Consider the following 15,364-nt stretch of genomic DNA (forward strand, 5'->3'; position numbering starts at 1 on the left):
GTTGAAAGGAATGTCAGAAAACATCCGGCTCAGAGACAAGACAAGCAGAAGCTCACCTCACGAGGAGGGGCTCCACAACAAATTGGCGGTGTGTCTGGGATTAGAGCCTCAGGCTGCCTGCTACTATTACTCAGCTGGTTATCTGAAAGGCCAAACTTTCTCTTTAAATTTATTAGACACATCAATTCTGTCTGTAATCTACTGTATTATATTTATTTTCTTTCTCCTCACCCTCACTCATAACTTCACACACACACACACACACACACACACACGAGAAATACGGACTTCACAATACCTGCTCTCTGGGGACCCATTTTTACATATTTTCCATGCATACTGTCCTATCTTAGTACATCCCCAGAAGGACAGCAGCCCTCCCCCCAAACTGTGAACTCACCCCAAACATGGTGACTCAGGGAAAAGATTTAGATGCTTCTGAGAATGCACATTCAGCCCCTTCTGTTTCTCACTCCCTAGTTAAACTCAGAGGAATTCGGATTGTTGGGCAGTCTGCCACGATTTGCTACCACATTTTCAGTGTTAAGGACCAACATGCAACAGGCCAGCATATTTCTTGGACAGAACCAGACCGGAGGACCCCTCCAAGGGCTGCCCTTGCAGGGGAACAACAACGGGTCGGCATCAGACTCCAGAGGCAGGTACTACTCATAGAGCACTCACTCCAGGCACAGAATTTTCTTGAGGGAAACCAAAAATGCACAGATGGATTAACTTCAGGCCACAGAATTCTCAGGTGCAATTCCTGAACTGGCAACATGAATCCTCCAGGGAAATTACTCCGGGTTCCTGCCTCCTGCCCTTTTGCCTGCCTGGAGCGAGGCAATTCTCCAGTGGACCCGAAGCAAACTGTATCCTTGGTGCTTAGAAAAAGCATGGATACTCCAAGCGTCCCCATGGGACCCTGAAACACAGCCCACAGCTGCTGTTAGGACTTGTCAACTGCAGGAGGAGGTACAGAAGTATCTGTCATTTCTCAGCTGCCCTCTCAGAGACAGGACTTTCATTGAGTTTGTGAGATCTCAATGACGATACCCAGGCAGAACAATATACAGCTTTGTCAGCTGTGACTGAACAATTCCTCAGGGTAAAGCCTTAAAGGACAGTACAGAGATGTTTTCAATGCAGACTAAACTGCAGAAAGGCAGGGGCGGGGGAGGAAAGAATATTATAACCCTACTGTTTCAACTTCGCTCCCCACCCAACTACCTCAAGTTCATGCTCTTCAGCCAAGATCCATTTTCTAGGGCTTTTTCCCATCACTTTTCAAATAACTCTACTTCTGCCATTTCCCCATTGTTGTTCCTTATGGTTTCTTCTGTTTGGGAATCTTTTCTACAAAAATTAGGAGGACTGCAATCTATCATCATATAGCCTACGTGGCTATCACGAAGCTATAGATATTTTTATCCTTCCCCATCAATCAGTGCCTCCTAAATTCAGTTTGTGGCCCTTATGATCTCCCCCTGTTGAATCTGGATATGAACAGAGATAAAGATTATAAACTTTACTCAGAAAATGGCAGGCTCAAATTTCTGATAGAAAGTCCTCTGGTAAGAGAATGGCATATTGGAGGGATATTTAATGTGGCTTCTCTTCTCTCCTGTACTTTGCTTGGGGTGACTAGTAGTCTGCATCCCCTGGTGGCCTGGTTTCCTGGTCTGCACACAGAAGTACCATGTGTGTACTGAGAAGGGCTGCTGAAAGATTATGCTTTCTCTGAGCCCATTTTTGCAATTCTTTTCATGAACCAATTCAGAACCCTTAAATTCAGCTGAAAGAAGAAATCAATGTATGTTTTTGCAATTATTAACGCAGCATTTCGAATATCTTATCTGAAAACATAAGAAAATTTCCTGAGTTTTTACTTTTTCCATAATATAACCTGCTAATACCACATTTTACAGATGTGGAAGTAGAAAGTCAAAAAGATTACTTTCTCAAGGTCACATAACTCAGACTTTTACTAAGCAATCATATTTCGATAGCCACTATTATGTAGGGGTACCAAAAAGTCTATGTAATAAAACATCAACAATTACCGGAAACTACCAATCAAAAGTAATCTAATTCAGCTACAAGAGGATTTGGGGACAGAGAAGAAGAAAGAAATAATAGGCTTAAAAGCCTTATTCAATCTGATTGGATGTCTGTTAGTAGCTTCCCTAAGTAACAAAGTGTTTAATTTTCCATGTCATTTTGCTGATTTAAAAAAAAAAAAAAAAAAAAACTTTATTCCTCAGGTATAAATTGACTACCAAATACTCCCTTCAGGAGGCAAAGTTTCCAAACATATATTCACCACTGATGTCTAAAATGTAAACTTGGTTGTAATCCATAAATTAAAGCAATAACTTGTTATTTGGGGCCTTTAAAAATATGCTATTCAGTAAAAAATAATAATAAAACTGCATATAAGAATTGATTGCTATTGCATCTACTATAACAGTAATTCTCCCAGGGAATTAAATAGTCTCCATGAGTGACTATTTTGGGCCATAAACTAACATTATGTCTACTGTAGGAAATGAAACTATTTATGAAATAGCCTTCCTGTATCCCTGTCTTCTTAAACAGAGCATATGTGCTTCACACACATACATTTCCTTTAACCCTACCAACAGTTTCATATTAGATACACACATTTTTAAATAAGAAAATTGAGGCTCAGAAAGATAAAGTGTTTCCCCGAACCTGATGAAGCTTGTAAGCAAGAGAGCTGTCATTTAAAATGAACCTAAGTCTGATCTGATTGATACCTGACTGATATCAAAACTAAGACCTTTCCACCTCATAGCTCTGTGCTCTAATAAGACTACTGCAGATAAGAAAATAGTTATTTACCTTCAGATTATGTAGCCCCAGGCGCCTTTACTTTCAGAGTTCCCAGAATACTTTATAAAGCTCACTTACAAAACCACTATACCTTTTTATTAATTGTAAGATCCTGAGCTGCTGTTGTAAAGTGGACATTTACAATAACACTCAAAGGGACTGGAAATAATAAGCAAACCAAAAGCTACTATTATTATTTTGTTTTCTATTAGTGTGTGGACGCTAATCTCTCCATTTTGCTACTTCCAATTTTCTATCAGATTAATCAGGTTTATTAAATCAGTAACTCTTTAACAAATGAAAATCCAGCATTTCTGAACTGGGATTTGCAAACCACAATAAAGAAAGCACACAGATTTCAGGACATTTCTTTCCCCATTGCTGAAAACTATACATACTTTTGTACTGCTGAATATCCCCCAAGTCACCCCCAACAATACTTCAAAGAAGTCGAAATGAATCCAACCATTGCAAACTCAAATTCAGCTTACACAAAGAACTGTCACTTAAGAGTATTATGTTGTCTTCCAGAGAAGACAGATGGAGAGAGAACAGGTCTGATGTGTGGCAAGACAGAGATAAACAAATAGGGCACGGACGGAATAAAAAATAATAAGGTGAGGAAGCTAAAATGGAGAAGAGATAGAAAACATGGAGGGGCAGCAAGATAATTTACAAAACTCTGAGAAAATTCCTTAGCATTCACTAGCCTAATAGGAGGTGGAACAGGGTGTTAACGGAGATTCCAGACGCACAAGAACTGAATCACTTCCCCCACCAAAGTGAAATCTGATCTCAAAGGAAAAACTTCAACTCTATTTTCTGTCACCAACCAAGTAATCATACACAGTAACAATCATTAAGTCTGAGTCACTTTCCGTGTAACTAGCTTGTCAATATCCCGTATGATAAAATATGTGAAAGTATGGAGAAAATGAAAAGTGCCCTACGAGCATTACGCATTATTATTAGCATCAGTATAGTTAACTGATATTGTCCTAATTTTAAGAAAATTAGCAAAAGGGCTCCTGGGTGGCTCAGTCGGTTAAATGTCTAACTTCTGATTTGGGCTCAGGTTATTTTCTCACAGTTCGTAGGTTCAAGCTCCGCATCAGCTCTGTGCTGATAGCATGGAGACTGCTTGGGATTCTCTCTCTCTCTCCCTCTGCCCTCCCCTGCTTGTGTGCATGTGCACTCTCTCTCTCAAAATAAATAAGTAAACATTTAAAAAAAAAAACAATAAAATCAAAGCAAAAAAATCTATCCGTGTGTGTGTGTGTGTATACACACACACACACACACACACACACACACACACAGCATTATTTCACCAAGTTTTAGCCACACACTTATGTTCCCCTAAACAGATTTAGCATGAAATATTTGCACAGGATCCTTCCATTCTCAAATAAATAGGCACTCTCACATCTTATTTTGTATTCATAATTTTGTTACATTTTTATTCAAGAGGGCCTCCCAAAGTCTACAAATTGTAAGCCCCCACAATCTGTATCTGCCTCTATCAGATGGACAGATACCTAACTTCTGAGCTCTCGATTTAGTGGAAAATAGTTAAATAACTACACTGCAATGGGATATGCTAAATTCTGTGAGAGTACACTGGAATCCAATGCTCTCAGCATGCATTAGAAAGAATTTGGAGATGTGACATGTGAACTGTCCCAAAGAAGGCACAACCTAGGAGTTCTGCCTAGAAGAGGCAAGGGCATGAAGAGGGAAGGGCATGTCTTGCTAAGAAAGAAACCACAAAGAAACCAGAGAATTTAAATGACAGGAGTTCTATAGTACAGGGCTCCCAAACTAGACAGGAGCCAGGAAAGCGATGTTTCAAGCCTCCTTGGGCTCTTGCCCTGCAGGTGAGGCAGTGCATATACATAGATACCCAGGACTGGGGGTGGGGCGGGGCAACTAAAATTCATTTCCTGGAAAAACAATTTTGGTAATAGGGTAAGTAACTTATGAAAAAGACAAAGAAATAATGATAGCATAATCACGTTAGGCTGTTAAAACAGACCAATAGAAAAATAATACAGGCCAAAATTAAGGCAAAGACCAGAAAAACAAGGAAATATAGACACATTCATTAGAGGGAAACAAAAAAATTCAATGGCCACTAGATGTGTTCTGGGGGCAGGCAGACTGAGTAAGTAACAGCAATGGAAGTTGACTCGCAATGTTTCTAATTTGGGAGACCAAGAAATATTGGGACATCGTTAGCTTACACAGCAGAAAGAGAATCGTCTTCTGTTTTTTAGAGGAAGGGGTGGAAATACACTCCTGTGAACATAACCAGTTTGAAATGTTTCTAGAAAATAGGAAACATTAGAATTTAAGCTCTACGAGGGCAGGAATTTTTGTTGTTGCTGCTGTTGTTTTCGTGGTAGTGGTGGTCCCTTCTTTTCTCAGGGCTATATCCCCAGAACCACAAACAGTGGTGGGCTTGGATTAGGCACTAACTAAATATTTGTTGAAAGAATGAATCAACTACACATGTGCATCTATGGAGAAAAGAACTTGGAAGACCTAAGAGTAGGTGATCACTAGCCTCTGGGTGTCGCTGAAGATAAAAGACATTAGTCAAGAAGTAGGTAGGGATTAACAAGGAGAGAGAACTAAAGTTGGAACCCTGGGGAACATGAACATTTTAAAATATAACTCAATATATAAGAATTATTTTAGTGGTAAAAATCAACTAGAAATAAAGACCCTTCAACAAGAAAGTGAACGAGGATGTTCAAGGAGGAAGGGAGGAAGGAAGGAAGGAAGGGAGAGAGGGAGGAAGGCAGGCAGGCAGGCCGGCCAACTGGCCGGCCCTTCATGCTCTATCACTCTAAGTACCATATGCATAAAGCGCCCACTATGGCCAACACACTAGGCAAGGTTATTTGTGATACTGACATAAAATAAAGCTTATTTGACCTCACTTTGGTTCCTAGACCAATGTGAAAACAAATTACTTATAGAAGATAACCTTAATAAGATCAAATTAAAAACAGGGTGAGATCAAAGTATTTTTTTTTAAGCAAACTCCACACCCAACGTGGGACTCAAACTCACAACCCTAAGATCAAGAGTTGCATGCTCTACCATTGAGCCAGCCAGGTGCCCCAAATCAAAATATCTTAGACATCAACAATCATCTGTGAGGTAAATTAAATATCTTAGCAGAACTGGGGCACCCAGGTGGCTCAGTCGGTTAAGTATTCCACTTCGGCTCAGGTCATGATCTCATGGTTGGTGAGGTTGATCCCCACATCGGGTGAGCTTGAGACCCACTTCAGGCTCCGTGCTGACAGTGTGGAGCCTGCGTGAGATTCTCTCTCTCTCTCTCTCTCTCTCTCTCTCTCTCTCTCTCTCCCCCCCTCCCTCCCTCTCTCTCTCTGCCCCTCGCTCACTCACGCCCATTCTCTCTCAAATAAATAAAAATCCTAGTAAAATCTTTATTTCTTCAAAAACGAAAGTCTACATATACAGAAAAGAATATATTTAAAAAATATAAAATCAGCTATAATCCTCTCTTATTCACCTCCAAACCAAAACAAATTCACCTTCAGATAATTTGTTAATTGAATATGTATACAGTCAAGAGGAAAACAAAATTTGTTCATAATAATAAAAGTAATGTATTACATAATTGGAACTAAAGAATGGCTGGAGAGAATCTTGTATTGCTCTGACAGCAAAGAGATGTCATGGTCTAAATCAGCAGATAAGCCTGTCAGTGGTAGTCTACACTGCTGAGAATACACTGAGGAAAGTCAGCAAAAGAGATGACAATTTACATCTTGCTGGCAAGATTATAGGTATTTCAGATTAGGGAAAATTATACAAAGAAATCCAAATTCATATGAACCTATCCAAACATGAAATTTAGCCATGTAAGATAAATAAGCATGGACCAATTCAATCCCTTAATTACTAATTGACAGAAAACTGTTAATAGGCTACACTATTTAGTTACTACATATAATTCCACAGGACTCACTAGGGCCATCCTGACAACTGGTATTTTCTCTCTGAAAACATTTTTTTTAAATTTTTTTTTTCAACGTTTATTTATTTTTGGGACAGAGAGAGACAAAGCATGAACGGGGGAGGGGCAGAGAGAGAGGGAGACACAGAATCGGAAACAGGCTCCAGGCTCTGAGCCATCAGCCCAGAGCCTGACGCGGGGCTCGAACTCACGGACCGCGAGATCGCGACCTGGCTGAAGTCGGACGCTTAACCAACTGCGCCACCCAGGCGCCCCTCTCTCTGAAAACATTTTAAGAGGTTTTATTTTCTCTCAATAAACATGACTATTTGCTTCTTAATTAACTCAACCACAATTTAACTACATTCATTAACAGTCTTTTACTATGGTACTCAAAAGACTGTTAACATTAAGATTATAAACCAACTTTTACTTTTGTAATAACCCAGAGAACACATCTGCCTTAAATGTTTGAGTTTTGTTTTGCTTTGCTTTTGCCACTTAATTTCAATTAAGTGACTAAAATTAAGAGACAAACATATAAATGTTAAAAGCGGCCCCCCAAAATCCGAGTGATGCCAACAAGAACAACATGTTTTCACAATATAATGATCATCCTCTCTCCAATTCTTGGTACCTTTGACAATGTTAGTTGTAACATGTACTGAATGGCAATTATTTAGATAATTTAGGCACCAAATTACAACTTAGCAAATTTACTATATGATTGTCACATAAATCTATCCCAAGAAATCACAAATAAATTCATCAAAAACTATAAAAACTTCAAAAACATATGCAAATAAGTCAGGAGAATTAGGCAAGCAGTATTTTAGTATATGTGCTGCCGAAGCGAGCACAAGGCAAGCAGTATTAAAGTTTTGAGCTCAACACTGAAACTGACTTCACAAAGTAGGATACATAGGCTTGTGGAAAGCCTCAATACTCACGTGACCTTTTTTTTACTTGATATCTTTAAAGACTAGAAAAATTTTTAATCTCTATTTTACAATTGTTAGGTTTTTTTTACAAAATATGTAACTTACATATTTTGAAATCTCAAGTAATCTTATATAAGGGCATTTAAATTTTAAGTTTATCCAAAAGAGGCATGAATTTAAGAGTCAGTAATACTGTCAAATACAAAAGTCTAACAAAACAAAGTCAAAACCAACAACAAATACAACACAATGAATAAAGTGCAGGAGAATTCTAAACTATTTTTTTTTAAGTTTATTTATTTGGAGAGAGAGCAAAAGCTTAAGCACCTGAGCAGGGGAGGGGCAGAAAGCAAGGGAGAGAATGGATCCTAAGCAGGCCCCCCACTGTCAGCGTGAAGCCCAAAGAAACCCTGAAATCTTGACCTGAGCAGAAATCAAGAGTCAGACCCTTAACTGACAGAGCCACCCAGGCAACCCGAAAGTATTTCTTTAAAAAAACCTCTGAATGGTATATCCATTCAGTAAGATGAACTAGTACTCAGCAATAAACAGTATTAAACTATGAAGAGAGGCAACATGGATGAATCTCAAAACACAAAGCAAAAGAAGTCACATAAAATGAGAGAATATCTTGTATGACTGCATTTATGTAAAACTCTAGAGAATGCAAACTACTCTGTACTGACAGAAAGATCACTGGTTATAGGAGATGGGTAGGTAGGGGGGACAGGGAAGTTTTATAAAGGGCCATGAGGAAACTTTTGAGGGTGACGAATATGTTAACTATCTTGATTACGGGGATAGTTACACGGGGGCCAAAATTCAACAAACTGCACTTTCAATACATGCAGTTTGTCACATCAATTACAAATTACACATCAATAAGAAGGAACTAATGTAATGAATGCTCTGTCCATAAAAAACAAAGGCCAGTTTCTCAGTGAAAACCAGAAAAAGAAAACAAGTGGCCTCTGGCTTCCTCAAATGGCAGTTTCTCTTTCTTCCCAAACAAATTACCACAATAACACTTAGACTCACACAACAGCCTCCTACATGTCCTCCCTCCTTACCCGAAACCAGTCCATTCTTCAAGGTCACCACCAGTGTATAGCCTAAGGTCTCTTTAAGAAGTTTGTTATGTGCTGAACTGTGTCCTTCTTCCCACTGCCCCAAAATTCACGTGTTGAAGTCCTAACCTCCCATACCTCAGAATGTCCTTGTATTTGGAGACAGGGTCTTTAAAGAGGTAAAATTAAATGATATCATTGGGGCTCCCCTAATCCAGTATGACTGGGAGACACAGGGAGAAGATGGCCATCTACAAACTGCCAGGAAGCAATCCTATGTTGATCTCCAATTTCTTTGAAATCCTGTAACTTTAACATGTGTAAAACTTTCTTATTCTTTCCTTTCTTTGTGTGACTACTTTCTCAACCAAGACAGTAAGCTTCTAGAGCAGTATCTTGTTTGATGTTCTCCTCAGTGCTTAACCCAATGCAACATGCGTCCTAGTCCATCTATTATTATCTACTGAACAAATAACTACCTCAGATTTTCCCAGAAAATATTTCACAGGAAGGCAATGGATTATTTAAGTAGAAGTAGTTCTTCATCTCCTTATTCGCCCACACAGAACCCCACTATAATTATTTAACCATAGTATATCAACTTTACCATACTAACCCTAATTTACAAGAGAAAATAACACCTTTCTTGTTATAAATAAGGGGTTGATAATGTACATAACAATGTAACAGTACCAAATGAATTCCTACTTTAGGCCAAATGTACTTAAAAGCACATACAGCTGTTTGGGAAATACAATGATGATAAAATATATCATCAGTCATATGTCCCACTAAGAATTCTATGGGAAGTTTTCTGCCTCTTCATTTTGAAGTATAGGATCTCTCTCTGGCAGATGTGTTGTTTGCTCAAGCATGTATGGGGACATTTCCAGTCCAACACATCAACTTTGATTCAAGATATTTTATGAAATTCACCAAGTACTTTGTACATATTATAAATGTACAAAGTGGAACCAACCTGCAACTCAACCTAAGAGAGTCAGGTTAAGATCTCAGACTTGGAATGTAATCTGAACAAAATAATCTGCCTTTAACTCAGGGCAGTTAGTTATCTTCTGTACAATTCACTGCTGAATGCCAGCTTCTAAATCCCTTAATCTTAACTCTAGACAATGGGTCCACTTCTTCATTTGTAAGGCAGAGCCTCCACACGCCAGCAGCTAATGGGTAAAAGCCTGAATCAATGCAAACTTACATTTCAAGGATTTCCACAAATCTCTCTGAGTACTCCCACCTTTCAGTGAGACAGTAAACTCTAGGGACAGCCTCCACTCCTTCATGATATATGTGCATTTCAAAGGTATCTGAAATGCAAAGAAGTCTTTAATGGTCAAACAGGGCAATGTCTATGTAATAGGAATTTGGAGCACACTAAAAGCTGCAACTGACATCTTTCCCTGCCTAAGTCAAAAGCAACAGGCTCAGGCAATAAAAGGAAGAAGTATTGTAAAGCGAGAAAGAAAACCAGAAACGAGACATGGGAAATGCAAAGAAGAAAGACCAATGGGAGCCAAAAAAAAAAAAAAAAAAAAAAAAAAGAAGAAGAAGAAGAAGAAGAAGAAAAGGAACACATATTAGAGGCATGTACACGTATGATCAATCTCTTAGTAATACTGAGAATAAACTTCATCATTTTTTTGTTTCAGCAAATGTTTGGGAAGGAGGAGTGAAGAGTCAAGCCTCCCCAACAAACTGGCTTTGTCTCAAGTGGTAACTTCCCTACAAAAAGGAATCTATGATGCCCCCCAGCCTCTGCTGGTCTCTACCTAAAAACACAAAACTATAATTTCAACCTGCTCAGGTAGCAGGGCAGTAAGATGTCACTTGTACTAACTGCAGAACACCCTGATAATTTGGCTATCTATATTAAAGTAACTACGCACACAATTTTTGCCAATCAGAAAACCCACTGTATTCTAGATTCTGACCCAGAGCAATACTGAAAGGTTAAGAAATCTTTTTGAGAGTGAAACTTGGAAATGAAAAAAATCCAACACATTAACTTAATTTGACTATTGAGGAAAAGTCAGACAGTTCAAGGGATACCAGAAACAGAGCATGAAAGGCAATGAGATTAGACAATGTACCCATCACAAGAGGGAGCATTTAAGCAATACTTTTAAAGGCTGCTCTGCGTTGACACTTTTTTCTGTAAAGAAAAGAGTAAATATTTCATACTTTGAAGGTTATACATCTATGTCTCAACTATGCAACTACTCAACTCTCCCACTGCTGCTTTGAAAACAGCCACAGACAGTAAAAAATCACCATACACGATTGGAATGAGTGAGGCTGCGTGCCAATAAAACTTTACTTATGCACATTAAGATTCGGTTTTCACATAATTTTCACATGACATATTATTCTTTTGATTTTAATTTTCAACCATTTAAAAACGTACAAACGATTTCTAACTCCTACACTTTATGGGTAAAAACAGGCTGCTGCTGGCCATTGTGGCCTATGGCCCTTAAGTTTAGAGACCTCAGCTTTAAAAGACCCTATTATGAACTCAGAGCAGAGATAGAGCCCAATCCAGATAGACCTGCCCATTTGCAAACTAGCTTATTAGCTAGCTGGAAATCTGAGGATCCTTGACAAGACTATCCTCACCACTCTAACCCTCTCAACCCCTCTTTCAGGCAAGGGCACAAGTGCACCCATCCAGAGTTTTGCATTGAATTAGAAGTTCAAACCTAAGAACTTGGAAGTTTTGTCGTTTTTTTACATGTACCAGGTGCTAAAGCATGTATTATACAAATTTAGCTGACTCGACCCTCTAAAAAGGTTCATTGTAGTCACCTATGCCCGCATTCAACATATAAAAACTCCCAAGCCCCAAACCATAATCTCATAAGTTTTTAAGATAATGCCCCCCCCCCCCCACTCCCTAAAAGGTAACCTAAATGAGCGATGTCTAGGGAAACACAAAAGGTATATTTACACCACGGCTGTGCACCAAAGCTGGATGACAGCATCTAGACACTTTTCAGATTCTTCCTCTCTGGACATCTAAGGAACATGGAGAGTATTCTTTTTAGGCTGAAGTCATGGTCCTCTTATCTGATGCTACCAAAGAAACCCTAGCCGCCACCGGCACCCTCCCCACACAAGGCGTGTAGCGCCCACGCTCGGGTTCTTCGCAAGCTGAGCAAGCTCTGCAAGCCCCGCCCGCTTGGATGGAGACGTCCAGCCGCCCCCGACTCGCCCCCAGCCACTGCGCAGCGGCGCCCACCCCCCAGTCCCCCGCTGTCGCCTGGCCCCTCCTACGTTAGGCAGTCCCAGCCTGAATTCCCATGTGATCTGCAGGAAAGAATAGCCTGGCCTTTGGGCCTCCGCAAGGAACGCAAGCAAAAATGTACACCATCACCACCCCCGACACACACACACACACGCAACTTCCAAGACACAAAGCATCTCCCGAACCGCGCTTCCCGAGAAACATCCGGCTAGGAATCGCAGACAAAGGGGCCCCCAAAGACGCCGGGTAGAGAAAGAGGGTGGCGAGAGCAAACTGATCCCACCATGGGGGGGGGGGGGGGGGCGGCGGATGAAAGGGCACACGATCCGCGGGGGGTTGGGGCGGGTACCAATTAACGGAGCTCTGGGGTTCCGACGACTAGGCTGGAGACGCCACTCTGGGGGGCCTTTCTCCCCACCCGCTACCCGCCTGGCACAGCATAACGCTAGAGGGGACGTCCGGCCTGGACCGCGGCCACACCAGCGGCGAGCAACAGGCTCCCGCGCCCCCCCCCACCCCCCCGAGCACTGGCTCGCGCGCCAGGCCCGCGGTTCCCCTTCCTGGCACCATCCTCGGGCCCCTCCAGGCGAAGAAAACGAAAAAAAACTTTTAAACCGTTTAGAGTAAGCGAGGGCAAAGAGGGGGGTGGGAGGGCTGAAAGGACTGGGACTAGCGCTCGGGGGCCATGCAAACAGCGAAGGAAACTTCCAGACCCCATCCTTTTAAAGAGCCGGAGGAGCCGCGGCTTCCCGGTACGGCCCGGCCGCGCGGGGTGGAGCGAGTGCACCCCGCCCGCCGCCCGCCCCGCGCGCGGAGCCCCCGGCGCCCGCGCACCTTCCCTGCCGGCGCGCGCGCGCAGAGCGCGGGGGCGCGCTCCGGCCTCCGGGCCCGGGCCCCGGCGCCGCTTACCAGGCTAGCGGCGGCCGCCGCGGGCGGGGACGCGGAGCGGGAGGAGGGCTGGGGAGCCGGGGACTCGGGTGCCTCGCCTCGCTCGCGCTCGCCCTCTTCTCTGCTGAAGTAACGGCCCGGCGGGGAGCTCCGGGATAAACGCGCACAGAAACTCACGCGCGACCGAGAAACTTAATCCCGCCCGGCCGGCGGCGGCCCGACGCCAGTCTCGCGCTCCGCCGCGCCCCCCCCCCCCTCCCGCGCGCGCCGCACTTGCGCCGACCGGGACTGCCGAGGAGGAGGCGGCGGTGGCGGCGGCGGCGAGGCCGGAGCTGCCGGGGCTGCGTGACGCCTGCGGCCGGCGGGGCGGCGGGCGCGCCTCGGCCAATCAGGGGGCGCGGCCCAGCCCGCCGGTCCTGGGGTGCGGGGAGTGGGTTCCGTGCGGTTGCCTGGGGAAATACGGAGCGCCCCGTTAGATGGGAATATCCAATAACAAGGAATAATTATTTTGGTCAAGTGTGGCCCGTGCAATGTTTGGGACATGCGAAACATTTATACTAAAACATTATTCATTGTTTATCTGAAATTCGAATTTAGCTGGGCGGCCTGTATTGTCGTTTCTAAGTCTGGCAACCTGTGGGAACTGGTAGCCTGTATTTATAGTTTTGAGGTCTTAATTTTTTTTTTTTAATATTTTATTACGTGGACTGCCTTGTGGATGCCTTCTATATGGGTAGCTTAGGTAAGTGGTATGGGATGGTGACGAGAAGCGCTTTAATGAGGCATGGGGCGCGGAGGCGAATAATCTCACATTCTAACTTTCAGAACTTGGTGTGCTTCTTAGACATCCAATTAACAGACAAAAGCAGTAAACATCAAAGAAGGGTTCAGAATCACACGGTGCCAGGAAAAAACCTACTCATTTCTATTTTGTGCCATTAAAGGATGTTTCTGATACCCTCAATTCCTGAGTCCCAGGAATCTTCTCTTGGAAGAAAATTGCTCCTTGTCTCCAAACATAAATGTAATATTAGGGCATACATCAAAGATACTCACAAGTCCAATTTAAAATATTTACAAGAATGTCTTTTAATATCCTGAATTAAAAATTCCGATTTCTTTGACAAACTTGTAATTTTTTTTTTTCTTTTTGGTCTACTAAAAATAGTCCATTGTATTTCTCCAGGATTCACCAAATATTTAAGGGGAAATACAATTTTTAAAACATACAGAGCTGCAGAGGGAGACTGATTTGAGCTATGTTTAATGAATAAGCTTCGAATTAGATCATTTGCCCGCAAATGACTGGGAGTAAAATGAACTCAAGTGCCCTGGGTGGAGGAAGTGCCCTTGGCCCAAGACCCATTGTGCTGTCTCAAAAGTCGGCATCAGCGTAGATTTGCCCGCTAGCGAATTAAAAACACTGACTAAATTTCTTCAGCATCTGTGGATATCCATCTCCTCCGGGTCGTTTGAAAATGAAAGTGAAGTTAGGATTGAAGGGAAAACTCATCCCTTATATCTTCAACCCTTATATCTGCAACATCTCTGTGTTGCATAATCTTTCAATCAGCACGCTCAAATCTCATCTTGAGAGAGAGAGAGAGACCGGCAGGCAAAAACATTACTCTCCAGCCCATCTCTCTTCAGTTGCATTTTCTCTTTCCTTCGCTATTAGATTTCTTGACATCAGCTAACTGCATCCTGCCTTCTTGCCCCATCAACTGCACTGAAAGGGCTTTTGCTGGACACCAATAACCTTCTGTTACCTAAGCCCGATGGGTATGTTTCTCTCGTCATATTTCTTGTCCTCTCAGGTGCATTTATAACTGTTGAACCCTCTTTTGAAGCATTACCCCCCACCTCATGATTCCATAAAACCAACTCTTTCGCTCCTTCTTATTCAGGGGCAGGTGTGTGGGACCTGAAGCTTATATAATTTGCGGCTCTGCTTTAAGAAATGAAAACCAAATATATCTTTCTTTTGAAAACTTTACAGACATATGTGACCATGCAAACACATTGCAAACGTTCTCCTAGGCAAGAGAAAGACCCAGAATCCTTTTTATAAAGTTTTATTTAAGTTTTATTTATCTCTACCCCTCGTGTGGAGCTCAAACTCATGACCCTGAGCTTAAGAGCCGCATGCACTTCTGACTGAGCCAGTCCAGCACCTCTGAGAAAGACCCAGAATCTTAGGCTTCATTAGCTTCAGAGTAGATCTGCTTCTGACCTCGGGCCGCTCTTCAATCTCCGTTGCCAACTAACCTCCTCTCCCTAACCTTATATGCTGGAGTTCCTCAAGATTCAGTTACTGGTCCTACGTAAGTAAGTTGATTTTCCCCTTCAGCTTATC

The 15,364-nt window shown here is 42.3% G+C and overlaps 1 protein-coding gene across 13 annotated transcripts in view; it reads right to left on the minus strand.

The window, feature by feature from the left end:
• Window positions 1-13,343, minus strand: part of MPDZ (multiple PDZ domain crumbs cell polarity complex component) — a 163,601-nt gene extending 150,258 nt beyond the window's left edge. For 12 of the 13 annotated variants that reach the window (XM_086685305.1, XM_086685302.1, XM_086685294.1 and 9 more), the window contains exon 1: window positions 13,030-13,342. The gene's annotated coding sequence lies outside the window, so the exon portion shown is untranslated. Of the gene's footprint in view, window positions 1-13,029 lie in introns of all 13 variants that reach the window. The other variant, XM_086685295.1, reaches the window with a different exon arrangement.
• Window positions 13,344-15,364: the final 2,021 nt, after the last annotated feature.

Source organism: Puma concolor, chromosome D4 (genome assembly GCF_028749965.1).
Source record: "Puma concolor isolate L17-30 chromosome D4, mPumCon1.1.hap2, whole genome shotgun sequence".
Classification (NCBI taxonomy): Eukaryota; Metazoa; Chordata; class Mammalia; order Carnivora; family Felidae; genus Puma; species Puma concolor.